This window comes from Olea europaea, unplaced genomic scaffold, assembly GCF_002742605.1.
Source record: "Olea europaea var. sylvestris unplaced genomic scaffold, O_europaea_v1 scaffold307, whole genome shotgun sequence".
In the NCBI taxonomy this organism is placed as follows: Eukaryota; Viridiplantae; Streptophyta; class Magnoliopsida; order Lamiales; family Oleaceae; genus Olea; species Olea europaea.
Window position 1 is genome coordinate 58,340 of NW_019249416.1, and position 14,689 is coordinate 73,028.

The 14,689-nt window shown below is 36.8% G+C and overlaps 1 pseudogene; it reads right to left on the bottom strand.

Annotated features, from left to right (window-relative positions):
• The window catches only part of LOC111384989, a 47,628-nt pseudogene that overhangs the window by 23,481 nt on the left and 9,458 nt on the right, over positions 1-14,689 (bottom strand).

The window sequence follows — 14,689 nt, forward strand, 5'->3', positions numbered from 1 at the left end:
GGCTCGTTGGGGTATTTCATTGCCTTGAAAACATTAAAAGAGACTTGTTCCTCCCCCAACCTCAGAGTTAATTGTCCTTGCTGCACATCTATGAGGGCTCTTGTAGTAGCCAAAAATGGTCGTCCTAATATGATAGGCACGTCCTTGTCTTTTTCCATATCCAAAATCAAGAAGTCTGTTGAGAATATAAGTTATCCACTTTGACCAATACATCTTCAATAATCCCCCGTGGATGTGTAAGTGATCGATCAGCTAGCTGTAGAGTTACTGTGGTTGCCTTAGGCTCTCCCAATCCTAGTTTCCTGAAAATAGAGAGTGGCATCAAGTTAATACTCGCACTGAGATCACACAATGCTTTATCAAAATAAAAATCACCAATTGTGCAAGGGACAGTAAAACTCCCTGGATCTTTCAGTTTTGGTGGAAGCTTTTTTTGGATTCTGGCACTGCATTCCTCCGTAAGCCTTACTATCTCATGGTCCTCCAACTTGCGTTTGTTTGATATAATATCTTTGAGAAATTTCGCGTAGCTAGGCATCTGGAATAGTGCATCAGCTAGTGGGATGTTGATATGGAGCTTTTTGAAGACTTCTAGGAATTTTTTGTACTGTTCCTCCAATTTAGGCTTCTTCAACCGCTGTGGAAAGGGAATCAGAGGCTTGTATGGGTTGACTGTGACTTTGGCCTTATCCTGTGACTTTTCTGAATTTTCCCTCGGAGTTGATTCCTTTATAACAGTCTCTTCTTCAGCAGGGGAAAATGTCTCTCCAATCACACCCGGTCTCTTGACATGGATTTTAGGCAATTGTACTCCACTTCGAGTTATAATAGCCTTGGCTTGCTCTTTGGGATTGATTTCTGTGTTACTCGGCAAGTTACCTGGCCTTCTGCCAGTCAATGCTATGGCCAACTGCCCCATCTGAGTTTCCAAATTTTTGATCGCTGCATTTTGATTTTGAAGTGTAGCTTCGGCTTTCTCCATGAGTTTTCCTATCATATCTTCCAATTGAGGCCTCTTCTCTTGTTGTTGAAATTGTCCATGTGGCCTATTTTGATTCTGGTTGCTCCAAGAGAAGTTGGGATGCTTCATACAACTGGGATTGAAAGTTTCTCCATATTGATGTGTTGTTAGCGTTGTACCCACTGTGCATAGTCTGCTTGCTCAATTCCTTGCATGAGTATTGGCATTCCGATGTTTTATGCTCAGCTCCACATTCATCACAATTGCTCTTCTTAGCTTGTGCTACTTGTGATATGCTTTCCACCTTGTGATACAGAGAGTCGATTTTTGCAAATGCTAAATAAGTATCCACCTCATAGACACCCGAAGTTTTTCTTGGAATTGCCCTCTCAGAAGACCACATGGCTGATGTGGTAGTCACTCTCTCAAATAATTCTAATGCCCCATCAACTGTTCGTGTGGATATTGAGCCATCTGAAACTGAACCCCCCATGTTCTTGTGGTACGGAAGTAACCCTATGTAGAAGAATCGAATTTGGATCTTTTTATCAAACCCATGTTGAGGGCACTTCCGGAGCATATTTCTGAATCTATTCCAAGCTTCGTCAAATGATTCAATTTCTCCTTGACTGAATACTGATATGTCATGTCTCAGCTTCGCTATTTTGGCTGGGGAGAAAAACTTTGTGCAGAATTTGTGTGCCAACTCGTTCCATGTAAAGATACTTGCAATCGAAAGTGAATCCAACCATTCAAGCGCTCTGTCTCATAGCATATGTGGAAACAACCTTAGCCTAATAGCGTTGTCTGAAATCCTTTGGTATCTGAAATGTTGACAATATCCAAAAATTGAGATATGTGTGTATGTAGACTCTCCTCGGCTTTGCCATAAAACTGGTGTCCATTTTGAAATAGCTGTATCATATTGGTCTTCAACTGGAAATTTGGCTGCCCAAACGATGGATACACTATGATGGATTGACTTTGAATCACTTGAGGAGTCAAAAAATCTCCCAGAATCTCATTTCCTTCGTCCATTGCCTCTCCTTCATTAGCTTGAATAATGGAATTGTTTAGTTCGTTAGCCAATTAGCTTGAATAATGGAATTGTTTAGTTCGTTAGCCATTTGTACTTGTGCTTCTCGGTGATCTCTTTGTAGTCGATGAAAGGTGCGCTCGATTTCAGGATCAGCTGGAATCAATTCTCCTCTAATCAATCTTGGCATGCAAATCTGAGAAACAAAACAGCACGAGCACTGAGATTCAAACAATTTAAATAACTAAAACACAAAATAAAGGATAATAACCTAAAATCAAAATTATACAAGCAAAATAAAATTTGAAGTTCGAATTATTGCCTCGAGAAATAAAATTAAACTAAACTCAATCCCAGCAACGACACCAAAAACTTGTTCACGAAATTATTTCTTTCGATTTAAAACTACCGCAAGTATACGGTTCGTTAACAAGTAATAAAGTGGATTAAATGAATTCGAATATCGTCTCACAGAGATTGATTAGTTCAATTTTATCTATCGTCGCCTTAACCGAAACAATAGAAAGTCTTGATATTTTTGCTAACTAAATTATGATTTAATAACCTACTTATAAATATAAAGCCTAAATTAACTAAATTAAATGCGTGATTATAACTAAATTCAAGTTTTATAAAAATATGATAACGAAATGCGTACTAGGATCCCGAATCCCCTTATATCAATCCCCTTTAATCCAAATTTTATAAAATTGACAACACGATTCAATTATGAAGACCAATATTCCTAATTTGTTTAACAATCTCTATCGAGTTGAATTAAACCTATTTTCACATGCGATCCGACCATATTTCTATGACGGATGCGAACATATAAAAATGCATTAAAGATTTATGAATACTTAAAGATCACGTAAAGCATAACGGTATATTTTTATCCCCTATCGAACTTTACGACAATTAACATAATGTCTAACTTATTTTCCATCTCTCGAGGGTAAAACAAGCCACAAATCTCATACAACTATTGCGCACATAATTGTAGAGAAAATAAAATCCATGTCAATCATTCAACAATTAAAAAAAATGTTTTAACGTCAAATAAATAAAATTCAAGATTAAGGATTCATAATAAAAGGTTTACCGCAAATCCTAACACATGAAAATCTAGCCTAACATGGTTAAAATAAAAGAATACATCAGATTTTGGATAAAAGACATCACCGGGTTATCAAATCTTGAGAAATCTTGAAGTTCTTCATGTAAATCTTCGTTCTTACGCTCAAAATCTTCTCCAAGAAGTGTTCTTCTACCTCTAATACGTTCTGCCTCTTTCTGGACGTCTTTTGGTATTTATATCGCGTGAAAATTAGGTTACCAAAAGAGTTTCGGTCGTATTAGGAAACTGCAGAATCGACTCCCAAAATATACATATTTAACCACATAGTACATTTCTATGCTGTCGCACAGAGTAAAAAAATTTTGAGAAAAAATTCTCGGGAGTCTTCTATGCGACCGCATAGTTATGCGATTCTTTCCGCCGGACAACTTTTAGTTTTTTTATCATAAATTTTTCTCCTGATCTCCAATTGAAATGATTCAAAGTTCATTGGACAGAAAACTCAATGATCTACACTTTTGATAGAAATAGGCTTTCTCAAATTCTGATGTTTAATATGCCAAAAATGGATCTCAAGTAGAGGTTAAAAATTACGAGCATAGCTTTTTCGCCTGAAAGTTGATATTTGATAATACTTCGATCATATTTCACCCCTTTGACTCCTTTCCTCATTCGATTGACCTCTAACTCTCTTGAATCTTCAATCCATTTCCCGTCTCATCAATGGATTATTTACAACTTGGTCCCCGAACTTTCAGTTTGATTCATTTTGGTCCTTTTGCTTGTTTCTTTTATTTCCATCATCTCATAATATCACCAAATTGGTACTTAGCTCATTCACTTCCTTGATTTGTCCTTTGGACCATCTTTTGGATAATTGCACTTTGGTCCCTGAGCTATCACTTTGCTCCATTTTAGTCCTTTTTCGACTCTTTTCTCCTGAATTCCACCATTTCCATAGAAACACTTACATTACATGAATTCAACGAGATTAAGTTATAATTTAAATATTTTTCTTGTAATTAAGTTATGTTTGTGATCTAAATAAGTGTGCAAAAACACACTTATCAATAGCTTTTCAGCCTAGTTCGGGTTATGGAAGTCACGGGCCTATGATGGCTATAAATTGATAATTGAGCTAGATAAGTGAATCGTTAGAATGATGCCACGCGTTAAGCATCCAAAGGGGCTNGCCTATGATGGCTATAAATTGATAATTGAGCTAGATAAGTGAATCGTTAGAATGATGCCACGCGTTAAGCATCCAAAGGGGCTCTTCCACCTATAAATCCTTGGTTTCGTTCCCTTCAAAGGCAATCCAAAAACTTGGGTAACAAAATTCTTCTAATTGCAATCAGCAATTCTCTTTTCAAATTGGCACCCATTATTTTGTCCAATGCTTCTCTCCAAAACCCAAATATATTCTTCTTCGATTGACTTGAGCATCAGAGAGTACGTAGTAATCACAACCCTGCTAAAGCTACGGCCTTGTGCAGTCTAATGTGGTGTCCATGTGTGCTAGTAACGTACATGTGGATGGAAGAGGAGCTAAGATATGTTGAGAGTTGGGTCCCATAGATTAAGTGTTTCTTGCCATGATTCACTTGGAACATGTTTATGACACACAAAGCATATGAAACATCAGATCTAGTTCATAGCATCACATAAAAAATAGATTCTATTACCGAAACATAAAGAATCTTATTCACGTGATCTCTCGACCTATATTTTCAAACACATCCTTTGAGAGAAATCCAATGCCTTTAGGGATAGAGCCCTCTCTTGGACTCTTCTATGCTAAATTTTCTCAACACTTTGTTAATGTACGTAGATTGAAATAAGTCGAGCAATATGGTAGATCCATCCCTATTGATCTTGATTCTTGGATGTATATAGCTTCTCCTATATCCTTCATGCAAAAAATATTGGGCAACAACAATTTCATAGATTGAAACAGGGGATATCATTTCATATTATAAGTATGCCATCCACATACAAAACTAAGAACACAACTTTACTCCAACTAGTTTTCTTGCATACACATGATTCATCTTCAGTTTTTGATAAAATCAAAAATTTTAATTATATCATCAAAACAAAGATTCCAACTCCTTCAAGCTTGCTTCAATCTCTATATGGATATTTAAAGCTTGCATATCTTGTCAGGCTCTTTGGATTTAGAACCTTCAGGCTGTCATTTATGAGGGTTCGTGAAGATTCATGTTAAGAAACACTGTTTTGACATCCATTTGTCAAATCCCTTGATCATGGTATGTTTGCAATAATATGCTGCTATCTCAAGCATAATCCAAAATTTTTTGCTCATTTCTGCCTCATGCTTCCACCACTAGATATTACCCGCTATCGCTACTTGGAGAGCCACAAATTCCTAAAAATACCCTGAAATGCACCTTGAATGTGGTGGACAAGATGACAGAGATAGGAAAAAGACAGAAGCTGAAGAGCGTAATTGAACTACTACATAAATCTAACAATTTTAGCAGGATGAGGCTATTTGACAATAATCAAGTTCCAATTACATTCTCAGGACCTCCAAATTGCTGGTCTCTACCTGCGGTGACACTTACATGCATTGCAATTGCACTTCGTGACATTGCAATTAACAGTGCTAATCACTTAGTGAGGAGTGTGAGTGAAAGTATTTCCTTGTTGAAACTTACAGAGAAAAGCCTGGGTAGAAATGGATCTTTAACTAACATAAAAAAAGCTACAGATACTGTATGGGTAGGACTTGAATTATGTCTCAAGTGGCAAGATAAGGACCTCTGCAAATCGAGTGCCCAAGGCAGAACCTGTAAGAAGGACTAGAAGAGCTTTCTAATAAAGCTGAAAGGACTGTAACAGAGTTCTTCAAGAGGAGTGAAGGTCATCCTCATGGAAAACCCCCTGAATTAGCCATTTAAGATTATAGCTGCTAACTAAATTAAATTTCTGATATTCTGTCCAATACATTCTTAATGGTTTACCGTCTCAATCTCTCCTTGTCCAAAACTAGAGTGTTCGACGTTAGTTTGTTTGAAGGGTTAACCATCTACGCTATCCATGGAGAAATATGCTTTCATTCACTGACGACTTGTAGCAATTCCTCCCATGTGGCAAGTTTTTCCCTGGGTTTGTTTTTCAATTTTCCACGCTTTTTCTCTTCAGCATCAATTTTTCCCAGTCATCAAATTGGACAACTCTGATATTCCTACCTTCTAACAATTGAAGGAGTCCTTCGCTCCCGAGCTCTGCTGTGTCAGATGTTAGTACTCTTTTCCCAATGTCCTCAAAAATGCTCGCAACCTGCCCATGATTTTTGGGTGATCAGTAGAACTAGTTAGCAAAAATTTAACACGATCCCAGATTCTCATTGAATGATAAAATTGAGTAAGATTCACTGATGATGACCATGGATAAGAGAACATCCAGGAATGAGAAGTACACTCACAGTTTCTTCAGCACAATAAAGGTTGGTGGCAATGATGTCAGTCGGTCCTCTCTTCAACCACCCACACACATATAAGCCGGTCTCATATTGTGGAACATCTCTAGAAGAATTGGCCAAGACTCGACCTTCAATATTTGGAACAATTCCTAAAAAACAAACCAAGATAAAGACGAAGACACGAAAGAATCACATTTCTTTGTAGTTGAAAAATCAAAAGTTTGAAAATTATGACTCCTGTCAGAAATATCTGAAGCATAGGATAAAATGTCATGCAAGAAAGAAGTTAAGGCTTCTCTAATTTTCAAATCTGCTAAATTACATACTTGTATGGCCTGGCTTCTGAATTGGGATTAGATAACTACCTCATACATTTGAGTAAAAATGAAGCATAAACCTATATTACAGTACAATTTTTTCAATGTACCTTTGTAATGATCAAATGGTAAACTGTCAATAGCTACTGATTTATAACCAATGCTCTTCAGCACTAACCTGCAAGCAACAAGAGCGCACACTAAAAATAAAAATCTAACTAATAATTGTATGTGGTAAAGAAGTCCACTCCCCATTCCCATCTGTAAACCTTCCTCTCTTCATTTTCTTTTGATGTTATCCTTTTATCTGGAAATCTAATAGTAGTTGAAAATATAATGGTCAATGCATCCCCAAAGCCCTATCCGATACATTACAATAGCGAGCATTTCACAATTTCACTTCAGGAAAATACTTGTGCATCATATCACACAGCACCAACTGAATTTTAGCATACGCAAGTAAAATCATAAACGGTAGAGGAAAACAGAGATGGACAACAACTCCATGGTACATTTACACTCATAAGTTGAGCTCCAGGGAATTTACTCACATGATATGTCTTAAAATACTCCTGTACCAACTGCAATTTGTTCTCCCAAATCATCTCCTGTAAAAAAGAGCATAGGTAAATAAGGGATTTATAACAGTTTCAAAAACCTATAATTTGTTTACTTACACACCAGCCCACATGCTGGAATCAAGGAAGAGCATATGTACCATTAATAGTGACATTATTGACAAAGAAAAATAAAATGAAGGCATAAGTGTCATGTATAAACAGCAACTTTAGAACCCTTAAAAAATTCTTTTGAGCGGCAAACAACATAATCTCTCCGTGTTTTAATATACGCAGTCATTGCACACAATACTTGTATGCATACTCTAATTTGGCGCATAGCACAAGTCTGAAGCAATGATGCATAAAATAAAATTTGTAGAAAGCTGCTGCAAACTTCAAGAACTTCTCTCATTTGAAATTTTTACTCTACAAAGAGAATTAAGGGAAAAAAAACTCTCTACACGATAAAATGTAAAATATTAAATTACTTTGAGCAAATTCCAAAAGATCTTCAACCTCAATGGAATTCCTACAGTCATAACAAAATTGAAAAGCATAAACTTTCAAAAGATTCTGCCTCTTGAGTGTACAAAGGCTGAGGAGGGGGGGAAAAAGACAATATAAAAATCGCAAAATTGGGAAAACAACTTAATGAAGGAACAAAACATATACACATAAGAGAGAAAAAGAAACATACAACCACCTATTTTCCAGACCAAACTCTTATTTGATTCCAATCATATAATGTCAATCAGCTACATTTTAACCCTACCCCCACCGGCCTCCTCACACGGTTTCCCATTAATGATAGTGCGTCGTTTCTATTAAGGGTTGGAGACATTTCAAAGGTTGTTTTCTTCATGACCAGGAAGATGAAGAAAAATGCATTAAACTTACACACGACCTTGTGTTTCCTGATTCGTTTCAACTTTAAAGAGGCACACTTTGCCTTAACCACTATTTGTTAGATTTGGTTTCAGAACTGTCAAGATAGAAAGATAATTGCTTCTTGTTGAATGTCAAGTAAGAGATATGGATAATGAGTCATAAACTTAATTTAAAGCAAATTTTGAAAAGCTTCAAATATAATATGCTTTCATGTCGTTTTATCAGAAAACATTGTAAATGAACTCTAAATGCACAAAAACATTCCTAAGGCCATTCGAATTATATTCTCATCACCCAATTCAACGAGTTGATTAATCAGAAAAATATTGCATAAGATTTAAGAAATTGGAAAATATCTATTTTTTGCATACTTCAACAGAAAAATTTGGCTACAGCTTGAATAATAAGCTCGCATGCTGTAATGTGCAAGAAATAATGAATAAAGCAAAAAAGAAAAAGAAGCACTATTATTCTTACAAATCTTTTCAACAGAAATTATTATGAAGGAAATTTACCTCGGAGAGTTGTCTCCTCAAGGCGTACACCAGCTACATTACCACTTCTATCATCTGACTCTAGAAACCTATCTGGTTTAAAGAAGACTAAGTGCAGTTCACGTTGACCTGGAAGAGGAAGAGAAGGTCCTGATGAAGCTGCCTTCGAAATCAACTCATAAACTCTCCTCCGGATCTTATAGTTCTTCATCTCTACCTTGTCATTAACCAAAAAATTTAAAAATAAACCATCTCCAAGTATAAAGTGAAAATGCATAAATCGAATATAAAACTAGAGCAAAAAGGCTATAGAATTAACTATGAAATAAAATGCACAAAAGTTATTGTAGATAAAATTTACCTCATCTGCTGGGGTTGTAACTAAATCAGTTTGCTTAACGTGAATCGATAAGTCTTTAATGCCTGAAAAGGATTCCAGTTTACTAGTTGAACTACGCTTTTCAGAAACGTCATACATATCATTTATGATATAGGTTATACACTATAATGCCAACAAAGAACTATATCATATTTCCTATAGTATAAGAAAAACTTCAATAAAAAGTTTCAGAGTTCCATAAAGTCCCTTTCACTTGAGTGATATGATTCCAAATCTTAGATAAATGCGAATTGATGGCATAACAAAGTTTCTCCTCCACCCCAACTCCAACTCTAACTCCAACACAACCACAAACCTATTACAAAAGACGAACACACTCCAGATGACTTTTAATTGAAGCACAGGAAAAGGTAAAATGGTCAGGTCGTAGTGATCTAATTCATACAATCTTATATTGAACTAAGACATGAATGCCAGAATAAAATCAGTACACAAACTACTTGTTGCATTTGGATGTGGCTTTTGTCATCTTGTACTGAACAAGATACGGATAAGAAGTACGAGATTTAAGACCCAAAATAAAGGGCATTAGTGAAATTATGAAAAGATATAGTATATATTATTGCCAATACTAGAAATAGGTAAAGGTAAATAAATTACCAAGAACTTCACTTAGTTCTTTGGCGGTACACGCTGCTTGTACTGGTCCACGTCTTCCAACTAAATAAACTTTTCTGCAATTATGTTCGTTCTCTCAAGTACAGCTCCAATAATTATGCTAAAATATGTTGAATGATACGACAAGGCAGAAGTCAAACCTTATAGAGCTCTCTTCTAAAGCAACCAATGATGACTAGCTATATCAGTTCTTGCCAATTCCATTGTTGGCCGTAAAAGAATACGAGCGACATCAAAAGCCACATTACCGTAATAGCAAGTACAGGTTATGGTCAAGAAGACAGCAAATTCTTTATCTATGAAGTTCCTGAGAACAAAAAATTCCTTTTGTTGTATCCAGAAACATAAGCTCTTATTCAAAATGTAGAATGCCCTGGACTACAGACATGTGTGTCTGGTTACCATAAAGGGGTAAGGAGTCCAATACCTTTGCATGGAATGGGAAGTTAATTTGAAATTTTTATTCCACATATAAATTGGATGGTGTCATTAAACTAGATGATTGTTTATTGAAGTATATTTAGTTAGCATCATAATGACAGGAAACATAATTTTTGTAAATATAATCAATCTTATGAGAATTCAAGTAGGTTTCAAAAATCCAATTTTCTTTTAAAATGCTACATTCTATTAATATATATCTCGTAAAGGTTTAAGCCTCTTCACATATTACACTATTTAACCAGTTTCTTTTAAACCCTACTCTAGTAAGCAGCTTCATCCTCAGACAATCACATTTAGAAAAATAAGATCATTGATCATAAGCTATTGACCAACCTATTTATCGATAATAAAAACTTCACAGTCAAAAAGGGCCTCTTCAATTATCATAATAATCAAATCCATCAATTTTGCAGCATATATTATGCAAATGTACCTGACCAAGAATAACAGCAGTATCTGTGCTTTTCAAATCTGGAGCTAAATTTCTACAGTCTGGATGCCCATTATACCACCAAACAAATTCTCTGGCAGCATATATTCCAGCCAACTCCTTACAAATTTATAAAAGAGAAATGAGAAATGATTCATAAATTATTGAATATAAATTATGAACACTCCATCATTAAGAATAAGTAATATCATAATCCACTCATCAATAAGAGGAACTCAACAAAGGACATGCTAAGTTTATTTTTAAGTACCTCTCCTGGAATGCCAAGGGTTCTATCACTTTCAGCACCATAGGCAAGTACTACCTAAAGAGAAATATCATCTTGCATAATCCTCTGTAATAAGGCACCAAAGACAGATAAAGGGAGAAATTATCTATCTTGATCAAAATCTTAAGCCAGTATCTTACCGCATTATACATCTCCCGTAGCTCAGGCAAAGATACGGAGGAACCAACGGACACATTCCCGATGAATGAGCAACGGTCATTTTGTGCAATTCGTGAGAACTGATTGATCACTATCTGTTGAGCATTTTCTAATAAACTAAGCCCAATTAAGAATATTTATTCTGGGAGAAAATCAAAGTGCATATAATGTAAACAAGTAATTTAAAAGCTAACCCAGATAATTAACCAAAAATATATGGTTCTACTAATCCAACATTTTGATTTTGGCATAATTGTGCATAGACAATCAAATAAAATGGTTAGAATCCAACATAGGTCGGATTATTATATAAAATGAATCAAAGATTTTTTCTTCCTTTTCGATTTGAATTTGCAATAACACACAGATAATGGTAGTTTGAAGAACTGATCTAGTATCGCCACGGCTTTCCTCAATTATGAAGGGCATTTCAGCATTTCATGATTTGGAAATTTCAACGCATTTTGTTTCAAAGTAAGAGACTAAGAAATTTAACTCAAAACAATCCCAATTTAGATATCTCAATTTATGTGTATACTACATTCTAAACTACTTAATAAATCAAAATTAAACACAAGATTCATGTTCAACTCTAATGGAAGATGAATACTATTTCGCGCGGGTTAGTCGCTAACAATTAAAAAGAGATCAAACGACTGTGTAAGGGACAAATCTTTTGAGACAAAATCCCAAAAAGGGGTGCTTTTATTGGCGATGACTTTACAATTGGAAAATAAAAATAGAATGCCTCCAAGGGGCGCAAGCACACGAGTTATTGAAAAGAAGTGTTTAAATCTAAATTAAGAAATTTAAAGTTACATATTCTCTGTTTGGAGTGTTTGATTCGTGGTCTTTTGCTCTATGTCTTTTCTTCCTTGTATACTCCCTGGATGATCTCTTCGTGATCAACCGCTTAAAAATATATAACTGCCCACTCTCTTCGTAGTGGCCAACTTGTCATGGAACTGCCTTCTCTAACTGTTGTCATTACTTTTTGTCGTTCAACTGTCTTCAATTGAATTCCTTGAATCGTGGAACGTGATAGGGCTACTCAATAACTGCTTCATTAACCGCACTTTTAGGTAACCATAACAACTTATGTTTACTAAGATCCTGAGCGACGCAAGAACAGGATCACAGTTCTGGGTGACTGCATGACAATTCATTCGCTCAAATCTTGGGCAACTTGTAATCTTGGGCGATGGTATTACCGCGTTTATGGACTTCCCTATTTGGGCCTTTATCCTGCATTGTCTAATTGGGTCGTTCTTTAGGCTATCCGATTTTGGGGATCCTCCAATTGGGCTTAATTCCTTGGGCTATTCGATTTGGGCTGAACTTTTGTGTGTCAACAATTACCCCCAATATGGCAGAATTAATACCAATTATTAATTTTTTCCATATTCACTTTTTGTTTCCCAGCAATATTCGAAATTCTCAAGAATTTCAATCATTATTTTCTTCCATAGCCTGAAAAGGTGCGATGTTTGCAAACCCTTATAACCTCCAAATACACGCAATTTCATTGCACCACTAAATCACGCCTCATTGTTTCGCGCTTCTTGCTCGCAATATTACTGTTCATCTTCTTGCTTCTCTGCTACGTAACTTCGACAAATTCTATTTCGTTCCTAATGGCTGCTTCACAATCCCAGTCTAGTGACTCCTTCAGTTTCGAAGACTTCCAGAAACTCCTCACTCGGCCATATATAACTCCGAACTTCCTTGCACCAGCCAATGTTGAACTCAATGAGTTCTATCTAGGTCCTTAATTTAACAACGCCGAAGCCATTGAACAAGCGGTGGTCGGTCAGCTGTTCCCTTATACTCAGGGCCCTCCATTTCTAAACTCTTTGCCGCTGAGGCCGCTTCGCGAAAGAGGTATTCGCACTTGGCCTAAATCTGATGTCGTTTTCCGTAGATGACATGCTCGCCTTGTGGACCATGGTCCTACTAAGGCAATTTTTTATAGTGCTAGGATTTCTAATTTGTTAGAAATCTCTCTTCAACCCCCTATTTTTGACCCAGCACTTTTTCCAATCGCTTTAAGTTTTTGGTCTTCTGAGCATAATACTTTTGTTTTTCCTCTTGGTCCCATGTCCATTACCTTAAGGGATGTTGGGGCCCTAATAAATCTACCACCTTTGGGCGATACCATTTTTTCTGGTATTTTGATTTCTGGTGTCGTCCAAAAATTTGATAAAAAACTCACCGAGTCTTATACATGCCTGCAAACCTATCATAACCACTCGAGCACTGAGCCTTCCCATGCTGAGCGTGTGGTCTTTCTTCAGGTTTGACTTTGTAAATACATTTTGTGTGTGCCAAGCCTAAGCCCTCCATAAGCTATTTACCCATAACGCACGAGTTGGCGTGTGGTAGGCCTCTAAATTTGTGTTCTTTCTTTTTAGCTGCCCTCTATAGGGGCATGGCTTCTCTTCAATCCCAATTGAAGAATGGTGCATTTCCCACTGACAGTGGGCCTCTTTGGTTCACTCAAATGTGGTTGAGAGCCTATTTTCCATCGCTTAGTGCTCCATCCTTTTCCAGTCCTTCTGCTAACTGCTATGGGCTAGACATTGATCCCCCTGACTTCTGTAAATATGTCCAGAAGGTACATTTTTTCATTCTTTTATACTTTGGATTCAATCCCTTCCGTCTTTCCTTTTCCTCCCTTTTTGACTCAATATTATGTGCAACCTCCACCCATTATGGATAGTGTGAGCACCTCTTTGTTCGTTTGGATTCAGTTTTTGACCGGGAGGGAGTTGTTCCATGACATTTTGACTGGAACCAATGCTAAAACCGGGGTTGAAATATACGCTCCCCAATTTTTTGCTCGCCAACTTGGTTTTGGCCAAACTTGGTCCGTTCCCCCTTGCTATTCAAGAAATTTGATAGACCGCTTCCACACCATTAATAAGGCAGAGGCAGAAGCTATAGATGCTCGCAATATTCTGTTAACGAGCAACTTTTCATTAGCTCCTTTCAATCCTAGCCGTGACATCCATCCCCTTTTTGAACAACTCTGGCCGTCAGTGAAGCGCAGATTGTTTGCGACTGATGCCAATCGTGCTTTCCATTCACTGGACCAGTCAAACATTTCTTCCACCTCTCCTGTTTTGGTCACTCCTCTATCCATTAGGAGTCCTTCTTTCCCTGCTCGTGCTAAACAGTCTGCTTGTCCATTGACTTCTCTTCCTGCCAAGCCCACTGCAGCTAAAAGTGCCCCAAGTCGTAAACGGCCAGTCTCAGCATCTCCCATTTTGGAGGATGATGCTGATGATGATGATGACACCCCTCTCATTGTCAAGAAGAAGGTAATTAAATTAGTTTACTCACAAGCATACCTTTCCATACTTGAAACTTTTCTATGTGCTGATAGTTTATTTGGATTTTTCAGAAAAGTTCAGCCTCTCCTTTGAAGGTTTTGGTGTTGGCAGCTCCTGCTCTATCATCCTCTGCTGAGGCTACTTCGTCCAAACCAACTGATGAAGGGACTACGCTTAAAAAGAAATCTTCAGTCCCAGAATTTTCATCACAACCAATGGATGAGCCACCTTCTTC